Raw genomic sequence first — 11,857 nt, 5'->3', positions numbered from 1 at the left:
AGTTCGTAAGAATGAAATCGAGTTTTTGAGAATGATTGTAGGTTCGTGAGAATGAGAGTGAGTTCGTGAGAATGAAAGTGAGTTTGTGAGAATAAAATCAAGTTTTTGAGAATGAGTGAAGGTTCGTGAAAATCAAAGTGTGTTCGTTAGAATGAGTGTGGGTTCGTGAGAGTGAGTTGGTGAGAATGGGAATGAGTTCGTGAGAATGAAAGTGAGTTCTTGAGAATGAGTTTGTGAGAATAAGTTCGTGAGAATGAAACTGAGTTCGTGAGAATGAGTTCGTGAGAATGAGTTCGTGAGAATGAGTTCGTGAGAATGGGACTGAGTTCGTGAGAATGAGTTCGTGAGAATGGGACTGAGTTCGTGAGAATGAGTTTGTGGGAATGAGTTCGTGAAAATGAGTTCGTGAGAATGAAATTGAGTTCGTAAGAATGAAATCGAGTTTTTGAGAATGAGTGTAGGTTCGTGAAACTCAAAGTGTGTTCGTTAGAATGAGTGTGGGTTCGTGAGAGTGAGTTGGTGAGAATGGGAATGAGTTCGTGAGAATGAAAGTGAGTTCTTGAAAATTAAAGTGAGTTTGTGAGAATTAAAGTGGGTTCACGAAAATGAAAGAGAATTTTTAAGAATGAAATAGAGCTCGTGAGAATGAATGTAAGTTCGTGAGAACGAGAGCGAGTTCATAAGAATGAAATAGAGTTTTTGAGAATGAGTGAAGGTTCGTGAGAATGAAAGTGAGTTCGTGAGAATGAGAATGAGTTCGTGAGAATGAAAGTGAGTTCGTGAGAATGAGTTCGTGAGAATGAGTTCGTGAGAATGAGTTCGTGAGAATGAGTTCGTGAGATTGAGACTGAGTTCGTGAGAATGATTTCGTGAGAATGAAAGTGAGTTCATGAGAATGAGAGTGATTTGTGAGAATGAGTTCATGAGAATGAGTTCGTGAGAATGAGTTCATGAGAATGAGTTCGTGAGAATGAGTTCGTGAGAATGAGTTCATGAGAATGAGAGTGAGTTTGTGAGAATGAGTTCGTGAGAATGAGTTCGTGAGAATGAGTTCGTGAGAATGAGTTCATGAGAATGAGAGTGAGTTTGTGAGAATGAGTTCGTGAAAATGAGTTCGTGAGAATGAGTTCGTGAGAATGAGTTCGTGAAAATGAGTTCGTGAGAATGAGTTCGTGAAAATGAGTTCGTGAGAATGAGTTCGTGAGAATGAAAGTGAGTTCGTGAGAATGAGTTCGTGAGAATGAGTTCGTGAGAATGAAAGTGAGTTCATGAGAATGAGTTCGTGAGAATGGGACTGAGTTCGTGAGAATGAGTTCGTGAGAATGAAAGTGAGTTCGTGAGAATGAGTTCGTGAGAATGGAACTGAGTTCGTGAGAATGAGTTCGTGAGAATGAAAGTGAGTTCGTGAGAATGAGTTCGTGAGAATGGGACTGAGTTCGTGAGAATGAGTTCGTGAGAATGAGTTCGTGAGAATGAGTTCATGAGAATGAGTTTGTGAGAATGAGTTCGTGAGAATGAGTTCGTGAGAATGAGTTCGTGAGAATGAGTTCGTGAGAATGAAAGTGAGTTCATGAGAATGAGTTCGTGAGAATGGGACTGAGTTCGTGAGAATGAGTTCGTGAGAATGAAAGTGAGTTCGTGAGAATGAGTTCGTGAGAATGGAACTGAGTTCGTGAGAATGAGTTCGTGAGAATGAAAGTGAGTTCGTGAGAATGAGTTCGTGAGAATGAGTTCGTGAGAATGAAAGTGAGTTCATGAGAATGAGTTCGTGAGAATGGGACTGAGTTCGTGAGAATGAGTTCGTGAGAATGAAAGTGAGTTCGTGAGAATGAGTTCGTGAGAATGAATTCGTGAGAGTGAGAATGAGTTCTTGAGAATGAGTTCATGAGAATGAGAGTGAGTTCATGAGAATGAGTTCATGAGAATGAGAGTGAGTTCATGAGAATGAGTTCATGAGAATGGGACTGAGTTCGTGAGAATGAGTTCATGAGAATGAGAGTGAGTTCGTGAGAATGAGTTCGTCGAGAATGAGTTCGTGAGAATGAGTTCATGAGAATGAAAGTGAGTTCATGAGAATGAGTTCGTGAGAATGGGACTGAGTTTCGTGAGAATGAGTTCGTGAGAATGAGTTCATGAGAATGAGTTCATGAGAATGAGTTTTGTGAGAATGAGTTCGTGAGAATGAGTTCGTGAGATTGAGTTCGTGCAGAATGAGTTCGTGAAAATGAGTTCGTGAGAATGAAAGTGAGTTCCGTGAGAATGAGTTCGTGAGAATGAGTTCGTGAGAATGAAAGTGAGTTCGTGAGGAATGAGTTCGTGAGTAATGAATTCGTGAGAGTGAGAATGAGTTCTTGAGAATGAGTTCATGAGAATGAGAGTGAGTTCATGAGAATGAGAGTGAGTTCGTGAGAATGAGTTCGTGAGGAATGAGTTCGTGAGAATGAGTTCATGAGAATGAGGTGAGTTCGTGAGAATGAGAGTGAGTTCGTGAGAATGAGTTCGTGAGAATGAGTCATGAGAATGAAGTGAGTTCATGAAAGTGAGTTCGTGAGAATGAGTTCGTGAGAATGAGTTCGTGAGAATGAAAGTGCTGGAGGTGTCACCGCAACACCTGACACTCACAGAGAGGCCAGGTGGAGTGGCTTCACCGGGAACACCCCAAGATCGCGGCCAAGATATCAATCAGACACTCGCTGTGTTTCAACGCTGTGGGTAGGCCTCGGCAAGGCAAGGTAAAAGTTAAAATGTAAAAAAACAAACCTACCTTTAACTTACCTTTCACCACACCACTATACAATCACTCTACCCTACGCTTTACCCTTTAGCAGGTAAGGTCAAAGGTAATAAGTAAACCCGTAAAAACAAAGTTTTTCACTCTAAATCCTTTATATGCGTGGCGGCTAGAGTCCTCTCGTCCTCTGGCTTGAGATGGCTGCCACCTATGGGTCAGATGATTGTCTGCCAGTATTAAACAATTGGTAATTAAATATTTAATTTGTTTTCCCTAAACAGTGTAAAATTTTGGAAAATTTTTTTCACGAACATTAATTGTCTCGCACAACGAGTCTGTGTGCAAAATGTCAGCTCGATTGGATCACGGGAAGTGGGTTAAAAAACGAGCGAAAGATTTGCACGGTCCTAAGCAAGCAAGCGAACTTAATATGAAGGATTTAAAAAAATTAACCCGTAAAAAATAAGTGTTTCACTATAAATCATTTATATGCGTGGCATCGGTTCTATTTTATTATTCATTTCTGTTTTTCTTGAGTAAGAGTTTCATTTTTATCACATTGGTATTTTTAATAAAATATGAATTTTTTTTTCTTCCTAAAAAGTGTAAATTTTTGAAAAAATTTTCACGAACATTAATTGTCTCGCACAACGAGTCTGTGTGCAAAATGTCAGCTCGGTTGGATCACGGGAAGTGGGTTAAAAAACGACCGAAAGATTTGCACGGTCGTAAGCAAGCAAGCAAGCAAGTGAACTTGATATGAAGGATTTAAAAAGCAACGAGCCTACCTTTACCCTACCTTTGACCCTTACGCCATACAAATTACCCGATTACAGGGTAATTACTGGGGTACTACTACACATGAACAAGGTTTATAACAGTAAATGCTGTAAGGTAGAGCGCTTTATACATATAGAATACTCTCGATGATTCCAATTTTAAACGCTTTAAATTTCGATTTAAAGCTTTCGTGACTGCAGGGATTCATCTTCTTGGTTATTTCAGTAAAGTCACGTAGAAGGGAAATAATAAAATAATAAAAATAAAACATAATAAAACAATTCTCACGACGTTTCGGCCACAACGCAAGCAGCCGTCCTCAGGTGAAAACCAGGTCTGTCGAGGCGACAGACCTGGTTTTCACCCGAGGACGTTTATTATGTTTTATTTTTTATTATTTTATTACTTCCCTTCTACGTGACTTTACCAAAAGAACCAAGAAGATTTACACGCTTTCTTTGAACTCACTCTGTTTGTTGTTGTTGTATCCTCAAATCTTGTAAATACATTTTTAACCACTTCCCAATGTGGTATCGACTGAAAACTTAGTATAATTACGTCATACTGATGAAAAGACTATAGTCTATCATAAAAATATATGTTTTTAAACATTCTTTTTTATATGTTATGTTTCGGCTTGGGCCTAATTGTTCACGCTCAACTGACGTTGGCTGTAATTGGCCACGGTCCCTTACGTTGTGGCGAGCCTCGGGGCCACTTCCTGGAGTCGTGGAGTTCTGCCATTACTCGTACATTTAATAAAAGCGTGTTTTTAAAAAAAAGTAAAAAAAAATATTGCTTATTAAATGGAGGCCACGGACTGCGCCACGGAGCTTCTAGCGGTAAACAAGGCACTGTATTTACCGGGTAATAGTTCGCGCTACATATTTTTAGGTTTTTTCGGTAAAGTCACCGTGTAGGTAAAACATCAACATTAATAAAAATAAAATAAAACAAAAATCACGACGTTTCGGAGGCAACACAAGTCTCCGTCATCAGGTGGGACCGTCACAGCCGGATTAGCTGCATCAAGTGAGGCAATGATTCAAGATGTAATCCCTTAAAAGCAAGTTAAGTTAAGGGATTACATCTTGAATCATTGCCTCACTTGATGCAGCTAATCCGGCTGTGACGGTCCCCACCTGATGACGGAGACTTGTGTTGCCTCCGAAACGTCGTGATCTTTATTTTATTTTTATTAATTTTGATGTTTTACCTACACGGTGACTTTACCGAAAAACCTAAGAATATGAATCCTTGCAGTCACGAAGCTTCAAGTCTAGGACTTCGCGCTACCTTGACCCTACCGGGTAATTCTTCCGAGCTACCTTTACCCTACCCTCTACCTTACCCCTTGGCATGTCGACACCTTTACCATTTTACCTTACCTTGCCGAGGCCTAGCTGTGGGCACACGTGATGACATTGTTTTTTTCCGAGACCAAGGTGCTCTGCAAACCCTCGGGCTACCATCAGAGATTTGTTCATGAAGCCATCCAGATACACAGACGCAGACAAAACTTTGATCGAGAAGACGGATTCAGATTGAGCAGCCATTGGAAGGACGTGATAAACCGCGTCAAGTTGTAACTGCCGTGATTCTCACTCTGACAACGCCCGTGCTGTTTGCGTCTACCAGTTCAAGCTCATTGACATGCTGATTTCTCCAGCCCCCACCCGTCCCTGCACGCCACAAACCTTCTCCACCCCCCCCCCTCCCGTGAACTCCTGTGGCACAACTTCCCCAACCCAGAGCCGGCCCAGCCGCTAAGCGACCCTTGCAATTGCAAAGGACCCCGTGGCCAGCAGAGGGCCCCCTAGAGTCACTGCGAGCTAGTGGGTGAAAAAAATCATACATCAAAGGGGCCTCCAACCAAATTTTGCTTAGGGCCCCCAAAGGTCTAGGGCCAGCTCTGCCCCAACCCCCCCTAAACCCCGCCTCCCTGATGATGGACGCTTGTGTTGCGACCGAAACGTCGAGTTCTTTTCATGATTATAATTTCTACCCACGTGACTTTACCGAAAGAACCAGCGAGTTTGCAATGGCCGTGACATCGCTTTGCAGGCACAGTGACAGGACACGTCCGTGCGGGACATTCAGACGGCGTTGATTCCAAGTTAGCCCTTCGTGCCTTCTTTTAGCCCTGACCCCTCCCTCCCGATACGTTCCATTCATTGGCTACCACATTCTGATAAGCTCCCCCCCCTCCTCTCCTCCCCCCTCAACTTGTATTTAAGAACTTGCATCTTGAATCCTTGCCTCACTTGATGCAGCAAATCTGGCTGTGACGGTCCCACCTGATGACGGAGACTTATGTTGCCTCCGAAACGTCGTGATTTTTATTGTTTTATTTTTATTAATTTTAATTTCATTTTTACCTACGTGACTTTACCAAAAGAACTAAGAGTATGCTTTCAAGTTCGCCACGAAGCGCCTGGATGCCCCTTCCTTCCTCCTCTTCACTCCCCGTGGAGTGTGAGGCCGCAAGCCGTGGCCACGCCATGACGGGGCGGGTCTTCAGCCCCCCCCTCCCTCCCACCCCAGGGTCAGACCCACGGTCTTTAGTTGGTCAATAAGAAGCGTGGAATGTAATTCACGATTGACAAAAAAACTTACCGTGGGGGACATTATCGGGAACCGAGCGAGCGGAGTCGATGAGATCACGGACCGCGGTGACCACGTGTTCATCATCTTAGTAACACTAACACGTGACCAACAATGCCATTTCATCGAGCGTCATTCGCGGAAATCACATCCCGTAATGCTGCACATCAATTATGCGGTTCACCGCTACTACTTAGCAAATGAAAAAAAAATTATACGCAAATAACGAGAAAGAGAGAAATATATTTATAGACACGTGACAAGAAAAACAATAATTGCAAAGAAAAATAAATCGACGTGAATAAATGTTGGCAACGTGCTCCAAAATGGAGCCTTTTTTTTGCTGGTATCAAAAGAAGGTCCCATTTTTTAGCTGCTCACCCCGAAATATAAATGCCCTGATAGTGCATTGACCTCGTACACAGTCACTCACACTCACTGTGTAGCACATGGGTAGCCCACACACTCACTCCCACACTCACTCACACTCGCTCCCACACTTACACACACTCACTGTGTAGAACAGGCGTAGCCCACTCACTCCCACACACACCCACACTCACTCACACACTTACACACACTCACTATGTAGAACTGGGGTATCCCACACACTCCCACACTCACTCACACTCAACTCACTGTGTAGAACATGGGTAGCCCACACATTCACTCCCACACTCACACTCACTCCCACACTTACACACACTCACTGTGTAGAACTGGGGTATCCTACTCACTCCCACACTCACTCACACTCAACTCACTGTGTAGAACAGGCGTAGCCCACTCACTCCCACGCTCACACCCACACTCACTCACACACTTACACACACTCACTGTGCAGAACTGGCGTATCCCACACACTCACTCCCACACTCACTGTTCTGCCTCAGGGCAGGTGTGCGGGTGTGTGTACACAGGAATTTCCTGTTTGGAAGTTGAGTTTGGTCACGTGACCAGGAAGTGACGATTTGACATCCTCTAAGCCACGCAACAGGGTATCAGCCATTACACAGAGTACAAAATGGAGGCACAAATAGCGTCCCAGTGAAGATAGGTGCATCTGTTCATTGTGGGGCTTTAAGAAGCATTGTCTGTAAGTTCGTTTATGTTCTTATAATACTGGGAATGCTGTTATAATGTTAGAATGGGGGTTATGATGCTGTAAATGCCTTTATAATGCTGTTAAATTTTTATGATAAATATGAGGCCTAGTTAACAACGAAGCCTGCCACTTGCCTTATTGTGAATGTTACTTGCAATCGAATAAGTCGAGTCAGACTTGTATCCAAGTAACTATATTGCCATCTTGAGAGCAAGGGTGACGAAATATGCCATCCACAGTTCAGTGTTATGTGCAGTGCTGTACATTTAGGCTGCTGTATGGTGATTACACGATGTGCCCTTACTTAACACAGTAGCGTATTCTCTTGTGTAGCTATTCAGTGCTAATGTCGGTGTCTGGTCTATCCAGGATCTATTGTTGAGTTTCATGTTATCTAAGACAATGTTTTGATGCTGTAGAATTCAATAATTGTATTGATATTTCCAAGTATTAACAGACGCTGTATTTGTGCTGTGTTTTCCCATCAGTTTTACCTCGTTCAATTCATTAAATGCTTTGGAGTCGGATGTTCACCCTGGCTCTGAAGGTGTATTGAATGCGAGATTATCTACTAGGATAGTGGTGCAACGCAGCGCACAGCGAGGCCGAGATAATCACACTCCACTCACTGTGTAGAACAGGGGTATCCCACACACTCGCTCGCACACTCGCTCGCACACTCGCTCACACACTCACTCACACACTCACTCACTCACACACTCACTCACACACTCACTCACTCACACACTCACTCACTCACACACTCGCTCACTCACACACTCACACCCACACTCACTCACACACTCACTCTCACACTCCCACAATTACTCTCATATTCACATCCTCACACACACACTCACCCACTCACTCACTCACACACTCACTCACACACTCACTGTGTAGAACAGGGGTATCCCACACACTCACTCACACACTCACTCACTCACACACTCACTCACACACTCACTCACACACTCACTCACTGTGTAGAACAGGGGTATCCCACACACTCACACACTCACTCACTCACACACTCACACACTCACTCACTCACACACTCACACACTCACTCACTCACACACTCACTCACTCACACACTCACACCCACACTCACACACTCACTCTCACACTCCCACAATCACTCTCACACTCACATCCACACTCACACACACACTCACCCACTCACTCCCACACTTACTCACACTCACTGTATAGAACAGGGGTAGCTCACTCACTCACACACACTGTGTAGAACAGGAGTATTCCACACACACACTCCCACGCTCACTGTTCTGCCTCAGGGCAGGTGTGCGGGTGTGTGTACACAGGAATTTCCTGTTTGGATGTTGAGTTTGGCCACGTGACCAGGAAGTGACGATTTGACATCCTCTAAGCCACGAGGCAGGGTATCAGCCATTACACAGAATACAAAATGGAGGCACAAATAGCGTCTCAGTGAAGATAGGTGCATCTGTTCATTGTGGGGCTTTAAGAAGCATTGTCTGTAAGTTCGTTTATGTTCTTATAATACTGGGAATGCTGTTATAATGTTAGAATGTTGGTTATGATGCTGTAAATGCCTTTATAATGCTGTTACATTTTTATGATAAATATGAGGCCTAGTTAACAACGAAGCCTGCCACTTGCCTTATTGTGAATGTTACTTGCAATCGAATAAGTCGAGTCAGACTTGTATCCAAGTAACTATATTGCCATCTTGAGAGCAAGGATGACGACATTTCCCATCCACAGTTCAGTGTTATGTGCAGTGCTGTACATTTAGGCTGCAGTATGGTGATTACACGATGTGCCCTTATTTAACACAGCAGCTTATTCTCTTGTGTAGCTATTCAGTGCTAATGTAGGTGCCTGGTTCATCCTGGTTCTATTGTTGAGTTTCATGTTATCTAAGACAATGTTTTGATGCTGTAGTATTCATTAATTGTATTGATATTTACAAGTATTAACAGATGCTGTATTTGTGCTGTGTTTTCCCATCATTTTTACCTCGTTCAATTCATTAAATACGTTTTGAGTCGGATGTTCACCCTGGCTCTGAAGGTGTATTGAATGCGAGGTTGATTAATCGGATAGTGGTGCAACGCAGCGCACAGCGAGGCCGAGATAATCACACTCCACTCACTGTGTAGAACAGGGGTAGCTCACTCACTCACTCACACTCACTCACTCACACCAACACTCACACACTCACTCTCACACACTCACTACCAAACTCACTCACACTGACTGTGTAGAACAGGGGTAGCCCACACACTCACTCACAATCACACCAACACTCACACCCACCCACACTCACTCACACACACCCACACTCACTCATACACTCACTCTCTCACACACTCACTCACTCCCACACTCACTCACACTCACTGTGTAGAACAGGGGTAGCCCACACACTCACTCCCACACTTACACACACTCACTGTATAGAACAGGAGTATTCCACACACGCTCACTCCCACACAGAGATGCGCCCGACCTGGGAGTTGAACCCAGGCACCCTCATTGCCCCTGGCACCTCACGAGGAGGAGACGCGGACACCCCTCGCGATTAGAGCCACAGTCGTCTTCAAATATTCTTAGGTTTTTTCGCTAAAGTCACGTAGGTAAAAAATTAAAATTAATAAAAGTAAAATAAAAATAATATTTATATTTTTAATTTTACTTTAATGAATTTTTATTTTAATTTTTTACCTAAGTGACTTTACCGAAAAAACCGAAGAATATGAATCCTTGCGGCCACGAAAGCTTCAAATCCAGAGTCGTCTTCACATAATTCATTCGTCACAAAAGTCGACGATGGAACAATCTTCAACAAATCTGCGCCCGGTCATTATTTTTTGTTTATTCTATTTTAACTTACAAGTAATGTAAAACGTACACCTCGAGATATATATATTACATAAATATAATTCATATGTACTCTTTGGTTCTTTCGGTAAAGTCACGTGGGTCTAAAGTGAATTAAATCACGACGTTTCGGGTGCAACACCAGCATCCATCATCAGGTGGTAAAGCCCGAAACGTTGTAATTAATTTTATTTCCTACCCACGTGACTTTACCCAAAGAACCAAAGAGTATGGATTTCTGCAGTCACGAAAGCTTCAAATCAAGATAGAATTCACATGCTGATAATCGATTTGTTTTTGTTAAAGCGTTACATTGGGTTCACCGAAAGCTGCTGACCTGCGATAATATTCACAGCGATCTACCCACATTAGGAAGCCTCTTTGTAGCCATGATTCACTTTCATGTCATCAGAGCTGGCACACGTATTTCTTTAGAAGGTACAAACTACACTCTACACTACACTATACACTGCACTATACACTACACTACTATACACTGCACTATACACTACTATACACTACACTACTATAGATTATACTATACACTACACTATATACTACACTATACACTCCATACTACACTATACACTACAATACACTCCACTATACACTATACTACTATACACTACACTATTCTCTACACTATACACTACACTACTATACATTACACTATACACTATACTACTATACACTACACTATTATACATTACACTATACACTACACTACTATACACTACACTACTATACACTACACTACTATGCACTACACTATTATACATTACACTATACACTACACTACTATACACTACACTATACACTACACTACTATACAATACACTATACACTACACTATACACTGCACTATACACTACACTACTATACACTGCACTACTATACACTGCACTATACACTACTATACACTACATTACTATACACTGCACTATACACTACACTATACACTGCACTATACACTACACTACTATACACTACATTACTATACACTACACTACTATACACTACACTATACACTACTATACACTACACTACTATACACTACACTATACACTACACTATACACTACACTATACACTACAATACACTATACACTACACTACTATACAATACACTATACACTACACTACTATACACTACACTATACACTACACTATACAATACACTATACACTACACTACTATACACTACACTATACACTACACTATACACTACACGGACTCTCTCTCTCTCTGTAGACCCCGCTAGCTCTCACACCGCTCGCCTGTCCGCACCTCCACCTCCGACCTCGCCCGTGACCCCCAGGGTCGACCCCGCCGGGCAGGACGGGGCGTCGAGGGCGAGGTCCCCGTGACTTCTCTTCAACCTCTTGGCAGCGTCGCCTCCGTACCGACTCAACCCGACTGCCTCGCGTCGCCCCCCCTCCTGGTGTCACCCTCCTGGTGTCCACCTCCTGGTGTCCACCTCCTGGTGTCACCCTCCTGGTGTCACCCTCCTGGTGTCCACCTCCTGGTGTCCACCTGGTGTCCACCTCCTGGTGTCCACCTCCTCGTCAAGCCGGCGTCTTCCCCGACGCCTCTCGCAGGCGCTCTCTCTCTCTCTCTCGGCCCCCTATCGCCACCATCTCTCGCCTCCGTGGCGCCTACCCCCTCGCGCGTTTGCATTCGCAGCCAGCCAATCACCGCCTCTGTCCTGTCGTCTCTCTGTGAGCTGTCACCCAGGCAACCCACCTACACCTGCTCGTCACCATTCGC

Source organism: Lethenteron reissneri, chromosome 71 (genome assembly GCF_015708825.2).
Source record: "Lethenteron reissneri isolate LAM-NWPU_2019-01 chromosome 71, ASM1570882v1, whole genome shotgun sequence".
In the NCBI taxonomy this organism is placed as follows: Eukaryota; Metazoa; Chordata; class Hyperoartia; order Petromyzontiformes; family Petromyzontidae; genus Lethenteron; species Lethenteron reissneri.
Note: the sequence above shows the minus strand (reverse complement) of the source record.